We start from the raw sequence: 13,754 nt of genomic DNA, 5'->3' as shown, positions 1-13,754 counted from the left end.
AGAGAGAGTTGCCCCAGTGCATCACTCTCTTGCTGTTCTCCCCTTCAGGAGCAACATCCCATGGACGGTCCTAAGCCGCAGCGTGAGGGCGACCCCGTTTGCCCGGCAGATGTTCCTGTTGGGGCCGATCGGCTCCCGGCTACGGCCAGAGTACGGATCAGGGTAAAGAGCCCCTGCTACCGTACATGTAGCACTTCCCTATTATGGAAGCAACACCCCGTGAACGGTCCCAAGCCGCAGCGTGAGGGCGACCCTGTTTGTCCGGCAGTTGTTTTTCGTACGGGTAGACACTCGGCTCCGGCCGGGGCATGTACCAGGGTAGAGAATCCCCTAAAGGTAGACTCAATCCGTATTGGAGAGAGTGTGGCCTCTGTGCCCCTCACTCCGGCTTCTCTCCTACTACGGGAGCAACACCACGCCGGCAGTCCCAAGCTGCGGCGAAAGGGCGACCCTGTTCACCCTATAGGTGTCCCCCATACACCGGGCAAGTTCACGGCTACAGCCAGAGTGTGTGACAGGGGAAAGCGACCCCAGGCTCTGGCCTCCAGACACACCCGAGAGGACACAGGCAACGTGAGTCCTCCTCCAGCCTCTTTCCCTTCCGGGAGCCCTTCGTCACCACCCGGGAATATAGCCCTGGAGGAGACACTAGAGTGGTGGCAAGGCCCGATATCGGGCTTACCGCCCACACCCGGGAGTTCCTTGTTCCTGTCCGAGCCCCATAGGAGACTCTGCCGCAGTCCAGCCCTGACGGCGCCTCTCCCCCTTGGTGCCCGCAGTCCCAGGACGCCCAGGCTAGACTCTCCAACTCCCGACGAAGGTGATTCGGGCTCCCTCACTCCCCGGAGTCGGAAGAAGCAGGCCCGAATACTCCGGCTGTTTGGCCCCAGTCCCGAGGGCCACCTATCAGGTCGAGGCCCCCAGACCAAAGGGCCTCCCTGCACCCCACCGGCGCGTCCCTAGTACAAGGGCTGCTCCCCCAGGTCGAGGCCCCCAGACGGGAGAGCCTCCCTGCACCCCACCTACGAGTACAACTTAAAGTGACTATTACACAGGAAACAGGGAAAATAGTGACAGTGACTCCGCAAGAAACCGTAGTCAATAGTGGCCCATCAGAACTCAATGCTAACAGGGCAGAAAGTGAACTTTGTGAATTATCCTAGTCCCTCCCCATATAAAAGAATCAGAGAGTTTTCTATGAACATCGAGGTAAGGGCGCGGGCGAGTCAAAAGCTAAGTGTACGTGTCTCCGTGACAAGGTGACAGAGTCGAGTGTCGCTGTCCGCACCCTACCTCTTTTATAGTAATATTCCCAAACCAGACTCCCAACCTTGTTTATTCCTAAAGTGAACAATCCCATTTATATACTGCCTCCAAGTGACATGTAAACCCTATTATAGGAAACTCACAATCTCCCTGTGTGATTATTGTAGTGTGTATGATTACTCTGTGGAGCCAAGTGTTAACTCTGTATCTCTGTGTCCCTGTATCTTAAATATCATTCTATGTGTATTGTTACGAGTAGGATCTAGGTAATAGATGTGTTAAGGTATACTGCCTGGTTTTTATGTCCTGTTCCTTGTTAGTGCTTTACTTCCGGTCTAGAAAGAGGACCCCGCTTCAGTAGCTAGTGTTTTTACGACGAGAAGTCGCCTTAAAAACACAGCATTACAGTTACATACAGTTAGTGATTGGACATTCGTGGGTTTGGCTACACCGTGGTTTTTGGGTGTAGCCACATACCTTCTGATAAAAATAAGTTTTACTCAATGTAATGCTAGGTGTTTTAGGCTCGGCTTCCCGTTACTTAAACCCCTAACATATAGCGGGGCTCTCTTTCAAGACTGGGGCTTAGACAAATAAGAGAGAGGCAGGACACAAAAACTCCAGGCAACAACCTTACGCGTGTATTACTTAGTCGGACAGGGGAATCAGCAGATGTTACACACACGATATACTGGGCGATTATAAACTTTTATAGCTAGATAGGGTTAGTAGTATCTCGCAGGATACTGTTTGGGAATACAGTGAAAACAACACTTGAGGCGGAATAGTCTAAATTGGTATTGTCCAGGGTCTCTAAGCGAGTGGAGATGCTAGAGCTATTTCTCACAAGGGGAGGGGTGTAAGGCTCTGGGGTCTAATTATGATTATGATATTATGAGGTAGGGTCTGATGGTATGGTAGCGTGTTCACTTTGTTATTTTCTACTTTTATGTTGCTTTTGATCAATTATCATTACTTACTCCACTGCTTTGGTGTTTATCTTATTACTGTATGGCGGTTCACTGTGTCTATATTCTTTCCAATACATTGGTACTATCACTGTCAATTCACTATTCCGCCTTGTCACTGTCGACCACTATCATTGCACAGTCACAGTCACTATGGTTGAATCTGGCACCAGGGGTGCGGCTGCGGGGCAACGCAGCTCCGCTACTGACGGGGCTGGGCACCACCAGGAGACTCCATGCTCAGGGGGCACGGGATCACGCGCAGGGGCGTCTGCTTTCATCCAGAGGTGTGGGTGGCGAAGGGTCCCGTGCTCTCAGGGCTGGGGACGGGAGTGCGGCCCTCAGGGCTGGGGCCGAACAAGTGCCTGAACCAGTTGTTCAGGCTCCTGATGGAGGATGAGGTCCTCTGCCGTCGAGGTGTAGGAAGTTCCTGCCCGGGCGTTCTGGGGATGGTCTGGGGTTCCCGAGGACTGCGGTCCCCAGGGCTGGGTGGCACCGATAGGAAGGGGCTGCGGCACCGGTCTGCATCAGGGTCCGTCAGGTGGGTCTCCTCCAGAGCCAGTCATAGGGAGCAGAGGCCGGGGGAGACTACAGGGCCTCTCCAATACTCCTCTACGCCCTCTGCGTTGGGGGTCGGGGAACAGGCATCAAAATTAGGCAGTGGGGCGGCTGTCGGCCACTTCCTGCCGTAGGGCCCGGCTACTGGCAGTGGCTTCCTGGGGGCGCAGCTACAAGCTGCCAAGGCCCGGCTACTGGCTGTGGCCTGAAAGGGTAAGTGACTGCCAGCAAACCCAGGGACACCTTCAGAGCGGCTACTGGCCGTCTGACAAAGGCAGGAGTGGTTACAGGCCACCTCCTGCAAGAGGGGTGTAGAGCGGCTACAGGCCGACTCAGGAGGAACACCTTCAGAACGGCTACTGGCCGTCTGACGAAGGAGGGAGTGGCTACCGGCCGTCTCCTAGTTACCCTCAGAGCGGCTACCGGCCGTCTCCTTAGCAAGGGGTGAGCGGCTACCGGCCGTCTCCTTAGCAAGGGGTGAGCGGCTACCGGCCGTCTCAGGGAGAATGCCTTTGGTGTGGCTACAGGCCGTCTGACGAAGGTAGGAGCGACTACAGGCCGTCTCCTTCAGGAGGGGTTTGAAGTGGCTACTGGCCGTCCCCGGAAGGACGCCTTCAGAGCAACCACAGGTCATCTCCTGACGAAGGCAGGAGCGGCTACCGGCCGTCTCCTGATTACCCTCAGGACGGCTACAGGCCTTTTCCTTAGCGAGGGCGAGCGTCTACTGGCCGTCTCAAAGAGGAAGACACCTTCAGAGAGGCTACCGGCCGTCTCCTTTGGGGTGCTGGCAGGAGCTAGATGGGCAGCACCACCCCTTAGCTGGTTGGTGAAGGCTCGCCCGGAAGGTAGTGCAGTATTCCTGCTATGGCGACGGCGTGCGGGCTCCGGGTCATAGGGGAGCGCGGCCCGGGCTGACTTGGGCCGTTGTCACACCGAGTCGAGGCGCGCTGCTGCTACTCCTCCGTGGGCTCCTCGTGGGGGTGTCCGGGAGTTCATGGGGGCACTATGCTGTATTCCTTGTGGGGGGTGGCTGGGTGTTCCAGGGGGCGCTATGCTGCATTTTACTCTATGTTATAAAATATAGAGGCATTCGTAAGATGTATTACATACAGGAGTAAAGGACAGTATAAGAGTAGTAAAGGAATACGGTGAACATAACAGTACCTGGCCGAAAGTGACCTAAACTGGAGAAAGGGACTCAAGGACGAAACAGCCTGCCTTGTGTGTGGACATGGAAATGAACTCTCGACCACTTTCTACTATTTTGCAGCAGTTACGGCCACATACGGAACAAACACACTTTTTTACAACAGCCCTACATATAAGACACCCAAGATTTTATGGCCAATCTACTGGCATTCAAAAATCAATATGCGGAAAAAATAATAATTAGAACACGAATAATTAAACAACTATGGATAAAGAGAAAATAACTGAACAGGCACAGTCAGCATAAAATCCGCTAATGCGGAGAAAAAAAGGAGCCTCATCAATATTCCGAAATCGCTACATGACTGACTTCCAAGCATCCCCATCCCGCATGAAATCCACTCAAATAGGTCACGATAATGCTGAAAAAGGGGATGGAGGGAGGGTGCATGCAAATGCTCGATGTGTACTATCGAACTCGTTTCTCTTGTGTATGGCCTATTACACCACAGTCTATTTATTTCGTCACTAGTTTCACCATATTTCTCAAACTGGCTTCTTGCAGCATGGCATGCAATTAGAGTACGGTAACTATCAGGATGTATAAGATGAAATCTTTGTGACTGATTAAGTACATTTTCACCTACCTTTTTTGTACTTGAGACCTGAGTATAATTTTTCAGAATTTGGTGGTGAGAATGGGTAAAACCATTTGCAACATCGGTGGGCGGAGCTGTGGAGTTACAGTAAACAAAACGCTGGGCGCGTGCTGAGGGCCCGAGGTCGAATAATTATTCCTCCAGGTCGGAGAATGACGGAAGCTTGACATTTCCCTCCTCTCTGTTGAAGCGTTAGAAGTCACTCTGGGGACGTGTTTGAAGGTAAGATGCAGTAGCCACTGTCCGTAATCAAAACTGGAACAGCCACTGTCCGTGATAAAAGATAGAACACGATCTTCAACGCAGGTGTAAGTGTTATGCTGTGACTCACTAAATAATGCTTTGGAATGTATAATGACAAGGTCGCCGGTCACTGTAAAATAGTGAGCCAGGCAAACCATATATAGGCTCTAAATGTACATTTTAAAAATTGATGACAGGGTGAGACTACCGGTAGGAGGACTCCAGTTCACAGCTGCAGCATTGGAAGTTGACAAGTCCATGTTCCAGACACCATTTGTGTGATTGATTTTTGACACCTTTATTATGGAGTAATAACTGATACGATACCAAAATTAGGAATGATAACTTTTTTCATGTTCAAATAAGCCATTGTTGCAATTGGTTTGCACATAGTTAAATTCTGACATTTGGAATACATTAATGCAACTTTGTTTTACATTGGTACGTAAAGGAAAAATATACAGTATTATTGCAGTTTCAGTCACAACCTTCACGTTGGCCAATTAAGTAAGATATCTGTTAGGGTAGTTAGGTTTGATCGGTTACTTTAGTTTAAGTAGGTTAACTTAGTTGGGTTAAGTTAGAAGTAAAATCAGAATAACTCAGACTGTCCAAAAATGCAAATTTACCAAAAATATTATATTGCAAGAATGGAAGGCTGTGATTTTTTTTTTTTTTTTAAGTAAAAAAATGTGAATGCATTTAAGTACTTGAGTAGTGTGATGAGTAAGGATGGAAGTTTAGAGGGTGAAGCTCTTGAAAGGGTACAGCAAGGAAGAAAGGTTGCTGGTTCCTTGAAAGCAGTGATAAGAAACTGGGAAGTGAAAAGGTTACTGCATGACAGTATTGTGATACCAACTCTAACGTATGGAAGTGAAGGTTGAACGTTGTTGAAGGGACATAAGTCAAGAGTGAGAGCAGTGGAAATGAGTTATTTGAGAGAGCCTGTGGAGTCACATGGAGAGACAGACTGGCAAATGAGGAAGTGAAGAGGGACTCACCATGGGTCCTAGTAAGCCCCCCTTGAGTGTGTTCATTATTATTACATCAGAAATATTAATTCAGTATGATAATTGAGAAAGAGATTTAAAACTATAATTAAGTTTGAAAAATAATTGCAGTACTTTTGAGTAGGGTTTGCATTGATGAAATCAAATTTATTTTATCATGTGATTAGGGCATTGATATTTTTTGCTAAAAAAATCATGATTTTTTTTTTTTTTTTTAAATAAAAGTTAACAAAAATATAATTTGAAGGTTTATAAAAGTTGTGTATAACTTTGTGTTGGCATTCATTTATTCAAATGCTTAACCATTAAGTTAGCAGATTTTGGAGAATGGTGCCATTAGAAATTGCTACATTGTATGACAGAAAAAATATTTTTACATTTGTGTAACTTAGTATTGAAATTATTTGTACATGTGAAATAATGAGCCATAAATAAAAAAACAAGATAGGCTTGGCTTGGTCACTTAAGGCCATGTCCTAATAATATCAGCTTAAGATTTTTCTGTGTGGTAATATAATCAGCTTTGGAGTATGCTGTCATGATTACCACTGGCAGCTCAGCCTTACCAGTAGCGTACAGACAGGACTTGAACAGATGCTGGTATGTATCTGGATTCTGGACAGTGGCTTTCAGTCTGAACCATCAGTGGATAGACAGGACATGAAGTTAACAGTATTCAGTATACTGTACTGCTTTTGAAATATTGGCTATATAATAAACAAAAATCTATCTATCTATCTATCTATTGCCCGACACCATAATCCTGTAAAGGGTGGCCATTTGACACTGAGTTAGTAGTTTTACAGGGAGGGGCACCAACCCTCCACCAACCCACTTCTTGACATGTAGGGAGCACGTATGGTTTGGTTATATGGTTACCACCCAGCGTTGTAAATGGTTCCTTGGCTTACAGGAAACCATTTGGCTTGTCACTCAATGTAAAGCCACCTGTAAAGGAAAGAAAAGGAATAAGAAGTGACAGGAAAGATAGGAGAAATAGGAAGAGAGGAGGGCAGGCATAGAAAAAGAATGATAAAAGCTAAGGAAGTAGGCAGCACTACATCAAGTGAGTGGATGATGGTCGCCACCACCTACCACAAAACAAAAATCAAATAAGTAAAAAAAAAAATCAAATAATTGAATAAATAAAAATAATTGTTTTTTTTGTTTTTTTAAAAAAAGAAATATCACCAACCCTGCTTTTGAGAAATGTAACAGTGTCTTTGCACACAGTTTTCATTACATAGTGAAGAATGAAGTTGCTAAGTTTGTATTATTGTTCCATAACTCATCACATGACCTTTTTTAAGCATTATAGCTTCATTCTGTGGGATGTCTCATCATGGATTCACTCAAAGTACAGTATGGCAACTTTATTTGCAGATTTTGTCATTTTAAAGAAAAATTAGAATTTTTATGCTTCCCAGAGCATTCACTTCGTGGGAGTGTTTGAAGGTGAAACACATTGTTGCACATGCATAAGGGAAAAGCATGTGTTAAATGTTATGCGCATTTCAGTGCATTGGGTTTAACCCCTGAAAGACAGGTGTCTGCATATGCTGTCCAAGGGTACTACTGCCAGAAAGACAGGTGTCTGCATATGCTGTCCAAGGGTACTACTGCCAGAAAGACAGGTGTCTGCATATGCTGTCCAAGGGTACTACTGCCAGAAAGACGGGTGTCCGCACATACAGTCACGCACCCCACCCCCCTACCACCACACCCCACCCCTCTCCCCACCACCCCACCCCTCTCCCCACCACCCCACCCCCAACTCCCCAATACCGCCACCGCCCCTACCACCCCAAACTCCCACCCTCCCACAACCCTTACCCTTCCCATCCCCACCCCCATCCCCAACAACCTCCAATCCCCCAACAACTCCCCCACCACCCCCCATTCCCCCCACCATCCCCCATTCCACCCCACCATCCCCCCACCACCTACCACCATCTCCCACCACTCACCTGTCCCCCACTCCCTACTGCCCACCCCCTACCCCCACCACCATCCACCTCCTACTTTCCTCCACCCCCCACCCCCAAACCCCCACACCCCCCAAACAACCCCACCACTCCAACCCTGACTGCCATCCCCACCATTTTCCCCCAATCCCCTCCCCACCCACCACTTACCACCCTCAGCCATCACCCCCACCTCCCCCAAGCACCTAGTCCCCATCCTTGCACCACCCTACAACCCCCACACACCCCCACACCTACCCCCCCACAAATCCCCCACCACAAAGCACCCGACAATTATGCCTGTCCTGAGCCTATGTCAGAACATTCCGATCCCCGTCTTTTAGGGGTTAATAAAATGCACCCACCAGCCTCTAATGAGATGTAGTGTTACCTCTAAGTGACTTTACAGAGTGATAGGCCATGTGTTTTCCAGTAACCTGGAAGGCCATTTACTAGGCAGAATGATACCCATTACCTATATAATCAACAGATGCATGATGGTCTCTTGGGTTAAGGTGTCCTAACTAAATGAGTCCAATAAAGCTTTACAAATACTGTATTATTGATGTTTTGCCTCAGGCATATACAGTATATCAGAAATGTAAACCTGGTGGATTGCAGGCTTAAGTTGTCCTTCTCCTGCTGTCCACCTTTCTTCTTTTTGGGGATAGGAAAGGTAGTTCAGTGATGTTTTTATAACCAGGCAGTTTAATTGCCAAGCCTAATCAGTGCCATATGAATTTGTCTCCTTTCAAAGGATGGTTGGAATGCTTCGTGTGGAGACATCATGTGTACGTCTGTCTTGTGTTTTGTATGAAATCAGTCAATGATTTTATTAAGTCACAGGCCCAGAGATTTGTATAAGGTTTGCTGCATCATAGTTGCAATTACATTTGCCTATTTTACATGGTGACTGTTTTTGCTAATACAGTAAACTCTGAATTATCCGTCGTCACAGTATTCAGTGCAGCTATCTTGGCTCTATTAAAGCAACCCAGTGATTTTTTATACAACATCTAGCACTGAAACAAGACGTAACTGGTGGTCCAGTGCAATATCCAACGTTGAGGGGGTCTCAACCAGCATGTAAGCAGTAGCCAACTGGCACTAAGGGAAATCCCGAAGCTCAGGAACCAATGAAAATTCCCGCTACGCGCCAGCCAATTGGAATCTGTCATGGGCATGACTTATCTGGCACGCCAAGAATACCCCCATGCTCTCATTCTCACCCGTGGGCATGGATGTCATAGAGTCAAGACGTGCCTGTGCGCTTCCACTCTTCTGACAATGGGGTTGCAAAACCCTGGTGCTTTGACCAACTCCTTGGCATCCCATGTTCAAACTACTGTACTGTATTGTATTTCAAAGCTAATGACCCATCATTGCTCATGTCCCGGGCTATACATGCGTTGTGTACTGTACTGGTCACGAGTGTGAACCCCCCAGTGCTGTTTCTCTCCATTTATGCCAACACTTTGCGAGTATATACAAGACTGAGATCATGACGCCTAAACTGGTTATAGTAGCACGACGTGCCTCTAGGTGCTACGGTAGTACAAACATGCATTTTGAGTCAGTGTACCACACAGTGCAGAGCTAGGCGGATGTGGAAATTAGTGATGTTCCTATATTTGCTCGTACATGTGTTGTCAGGCAATTTACTAGGTGGATGTAAAAAAGGAAGAGCAAATTAGCTTCAGATTTTGTGCAGATCTTGGGGAAAATGCAACAGAGACCCAGGTAAAGATTCTACATGTGATTGGTGAGCATTCTCTTGGTTGGACACAGGTGTTTCAGTGGCATGCCTGATTCAGGGCCCATCAAACCTCAGTTGACGATGATGACCACACAGGGAGGCCCTCAACCAGCACAACTCCTCAAAATGTTGCAAAAATTCGGAAGCTCGTTTGTGAGGATGTGAGATTTTAGAATGAGAAGATTTGAGGATGTGCGTGAAGATGTGAGAAGGCAACACCCTAACCTTTGGTGAGACAACAACTGGCTGCTTCACCATGACAACTCCCCGGGTCACAGTGCGCTAAACATCCAGCAGTTTTTGGCCAAGAACAACATGGCTATTATCCCTCACCCTTTTTACGCACTGGATTTGGCCCCCTGTGATTTCTTTCTGTTCCCAAAAATGAAAATCAAGTTGAAAGGGCATTGGTTTGATACCATTGAGGATGTCCAGAAGGATTAGCAGGTGGTGCTCAACACTCCTCAAAAAGGAGCATTCCAGCAATGGAGGAAGCGCTGGGACTGGTGTATTAATGCACAAGGGAACCACTGTACTTTGAGGGTGATGGCGGCCAATAAGAGCTATGGTGAGTTTTCAGTTTTATATAGCATTAGCCCGGAAAATATTGAATAGCACCTCGTACAATAGTGGTAGGTAGTGGCGACCATCATCCACTCACGTGATTTTTCTTTAACCTTTATCATTCTTTTTCTGTGTCTGTCCTCCTCTTTTCCTGTTTCCTTCATCTTTCATATCACTTTTTATTACTGTTCTTTCCATTTCAGGTGGTTTTACATTGAGTGACATGCTTAATGGTTTCCTGTAAGCCAGGAAACCATTTACAACATTGGGTGGTAACCATATAACCAATTTACTTTTCCCTGCGTGTTTAACAAGTGGGTTGATGGAGGATTAATTGCCTTCCTCGTAAAGCCGCTAACTCGAAAGACAAATGGCCACCCCTTGTGGGATTATGGTGTCAGGCAATGGATAGATAGATAGACCTCGTACATTAGTATGCTGTGTACAGTACTGTATTACTCTACTGTATCATTCCTGTGTTGTGTTTGTATGCATAGTTTACATCTTTTACTCATGGTAAAGTTACTGGGATAGAGGGTTGAGATGGATAAAATCACTATCTGGCTCAAAGCAGAATGTTGTGCTGGATATGCAGTATCTGGCGTTTGCTTTAACCGGCGTAGGGCTTAGCTGAATTACAACAGATAATTGAGAGTTTACGTTAGTTTCAAATCTGATCCTGGCATTTTGATTTGGAGCAATTTTTTCACCCTGATTTTAGGTGGAGTGGCAACCTACCCTTCAAAGTCTGTGTTTATTTCTGAACTGTCAGTAATCCTGATGACCTTGCACCTTCATAACATATAACCCTTTGAGTGATATTGATGTAGTTTATATGATCAGCCGCTATACGATATCCTGCCACAGAGATGTAAAAAATTTAACACCCTTCCCTGCCTGTCAGTGGCCAGTCCCTGGTTATCCAATTTTTTTTTTCCAATGGTTTCTTTTCTAACTGATTTTTATGATACTTTAGACTTGAATATTGTGTTTACGTTGATTTATAAACTTTTTAGACTTATATTAATGTGTTTTAGTCATAGGTGTGGTGAACACTCTTTTTGGGGTACATTTTACAAAGTTTGATTTTTTCCAGACTTATTTTTGGTGATTCCAGATGTTATTTTCAGGTTTAGGTGAGTTATAAACTGTTTTTAGGCTTAGTTTAGCTTGTTTTAAAGCTATTTGGGAGTTCAGGTGAACTAGAAACTTGTTTTTGGACCCACTGGGTGGGTTTTAGAATTGGTTGTGGGGGGATCCCAAGGCTTTACAGTACATCACTATACTGTCTATGTTTTTTCAATACCCTGACTCAATGATGGGTTTTCCCAAACGCATCCCATCATTATAACAAGCGCGGCATGTAATGTGATATTGAACCATAAAGTGTCCAGGGCATTAAATAAGCCACTGCTATAAAGGAGAAAGAAATAGGCTAAACAGTTAAGTTTAATTGGCTCTATATAACTAGGGTATGTACATTTTTTTTCCTTTTAAATAAAAATTGGGTTGTTTGTCTGTACAGTATATGTATGCTGTGTAGTGGTGTTCTTTGTCACAACGTTTAGGTGGATGATTCATATCAGGATTGATTAGATAACACTAGTTTATAACATATGGCACAGGTACCGGTTTTCTAGTCTTTGACTCTCCTTCTTGTAAGTACTGTACTTATGCTGCATTGTATACAGTTACTGTATGTACAGTATTTTATTAAGTTCAGTGATGTATATGTTTAGAAACACAGTAAATATTATATACAGTGAATATCTATCTATCTATTGCCAAACGCCTCAATCCCGTTTGGGGTGGCCACAAACAAATCGCCTCCACGTCGTCCTGTCCCCCGCCATTTTACTGCCCTGCTGCCAACTCACACCCCCCTTTCTCACATACCTCTCCACCCCATCCCTCCATCTTATCCTCGGCCTCCCCCTCCCTCTTCCCCCCTCCACCTCACTCACATACACTCTCTTCGTCAGTCTTTCACCCTCCATCCTCTCCACATGGCCAAACCACCTCAGTGTGTTCCTCATAACACCTCCTATCACATCCACATCCACACCGCAACGCTCCTTTATATCCTCATTCATCAGCCTGTCTCTCCATGTGACTCCACAGGCTCCTCTTAATTTTTTTTTTTTTTTTTTTTTTTTTTTTTTTTTTTTGCGAGGAAGAAGGAACCAAAGGCCATGAGCCCACAGTACACTTCCCTCCAAGAGAAAAACAGAATACAATAGAGAGCCAAATTCAAGATCCGATCATTTTGAGATGCCTGGACACACTGCGTTTGAAAGACTGGAGATCATAGGCAGCAGGAAATACAGACAGAGGGAGACAGTTCCAGAGTTGAACTGTTGCATAAATGAAAGACTGGGCGTAACGGTTAACTCTTGCATTAGAGAGTTGGACAGAAAAGGGATGAGAGTTTGCTGTCAAACAGATGCTACTCGCCCGTTGTAGAGGTGGAGGAATGCAAGCAGACAGTTCAGAGGAGCAGTGACCATTAAAGTAGCGATAGAAAAGAGATAAAGATGCAACAGTGCGGCGAAGAGACAGAGGTTGAAGGGAGTCAGTAAGAGGAGGAGAGTTAATCAGACGAAAAGCCATTGACTCCACCCTATTGAGAAGAGCTGTATGTGGGGAGCCTCCCCACACATGAGAGTTGTACTCCACACAGGGGCGGATAAAACCCCTGTATAGAGTCAACAATTGTGCAGGGGTAAAGAAAGAGCGGAGTCGGCTTAGCACACCCAATCTCTTGGAAGCAGATTTTACAAGAGATGTAATATGATCTTTCCAAGATAAGTCCCGAGTAAATGAAACCCCAAGCATGTTCAAGGATGATGCAGGATTAAGCTGAATATTATTAAACATTAGTGGGTATACCTGTGGAAGATTTTGTTGGGTTGATAGGTGTAAGAACTAAGTCTTAGATTCATTAAAAACAACCATATTATTTTTACCCCAGTCAGAGATACGAGCCAAGTCAGACATTAGGTGTGCCATAACTCATTTCCACTGCTCTCACTCTTGACTTGTGTCCTTCCAACAATGTCCAAGCTTCACTTCCATATGTTAGAGTTGGTATCACAATACTGTCATGTAGTAACTTTTTCACTTCCATGCTCACTTCCCTGTTTCTTATCACTGCTTTCAAAGAACTAGCAACCTTTCTTCCCTGCTGTACCCTTTCAAGCACTTCACCCTCGAAACCTCCATCCTTACTCATCACACTACCCAGGTATTTAAACGTACTCACATTTTCCAATTCCTCACCATCCAACCTCGCTGTACATTCACTGACTTCACCTCTCTCAAAGACCATCACTTTACTCTTCCCTACATTCACCTTTAGATTCCATTTCTTGCACACTCTCCCAAACTCATCCACCAAGTCTTGCAGCTTCCCTTCGTCTTCACTCAACAACACAGTATCATCTGCAAACAACAGTACAGGGAGTTTCCAAACACTATCCTCTCTCACCAGGCCACTCCAACATCCACTACCCTACCTTGTACCTCTTTTATTACCCCATCCATGAACAGATTGAACAACCATGGAGACATGACACATCCCTGTTTCAACCCAACCTCCAAAGAGAAAAATTCACTTA

The 13,754-nt window shown here is 45.7% G+C and overlaps 1 protein-coding gene across 1 annotated transcript in view; it reads left to right on the top strand.

The window, feature by feature from the left end:
- Window positions 1–4,735: 4,735 nt before the first annotated feature.
- Window positions 4,736–13,754, top strand: part of LOC145400931 (uncharacterized) — a 59,263-nt gene continuing 50,244 nt past the window's right edge. Inside the window, exon 1 of the mRNA XM_080273296.1 lies at window positions 4,736–4,822. The gene's annotated coding sequence lies outside the window, so the exon portion shown is untranslated. The remainder of the gene's footprint in view (window positions 4,823–13,754) is intronic.

This window comes from Coenobita brevimanus, chromosome 54 (assembly GCF_032717465.1).
Source record: "Coenobita brevimanus isolate Jiangsu-jjx chromosome 54, ASM3271746v2, whole genome shotgun sequence".
NCBI classification, from domain to species: domain Eukaryota; kingdom Metazoa; phylum Arthropoda; class Malacostraca; order Decapoda; family Coenobitidae; genus Coenobita; species Coenobita brevimanus.
This window is presented reverse-complemented; position numbering and strand designations above follow the sequence as displayed.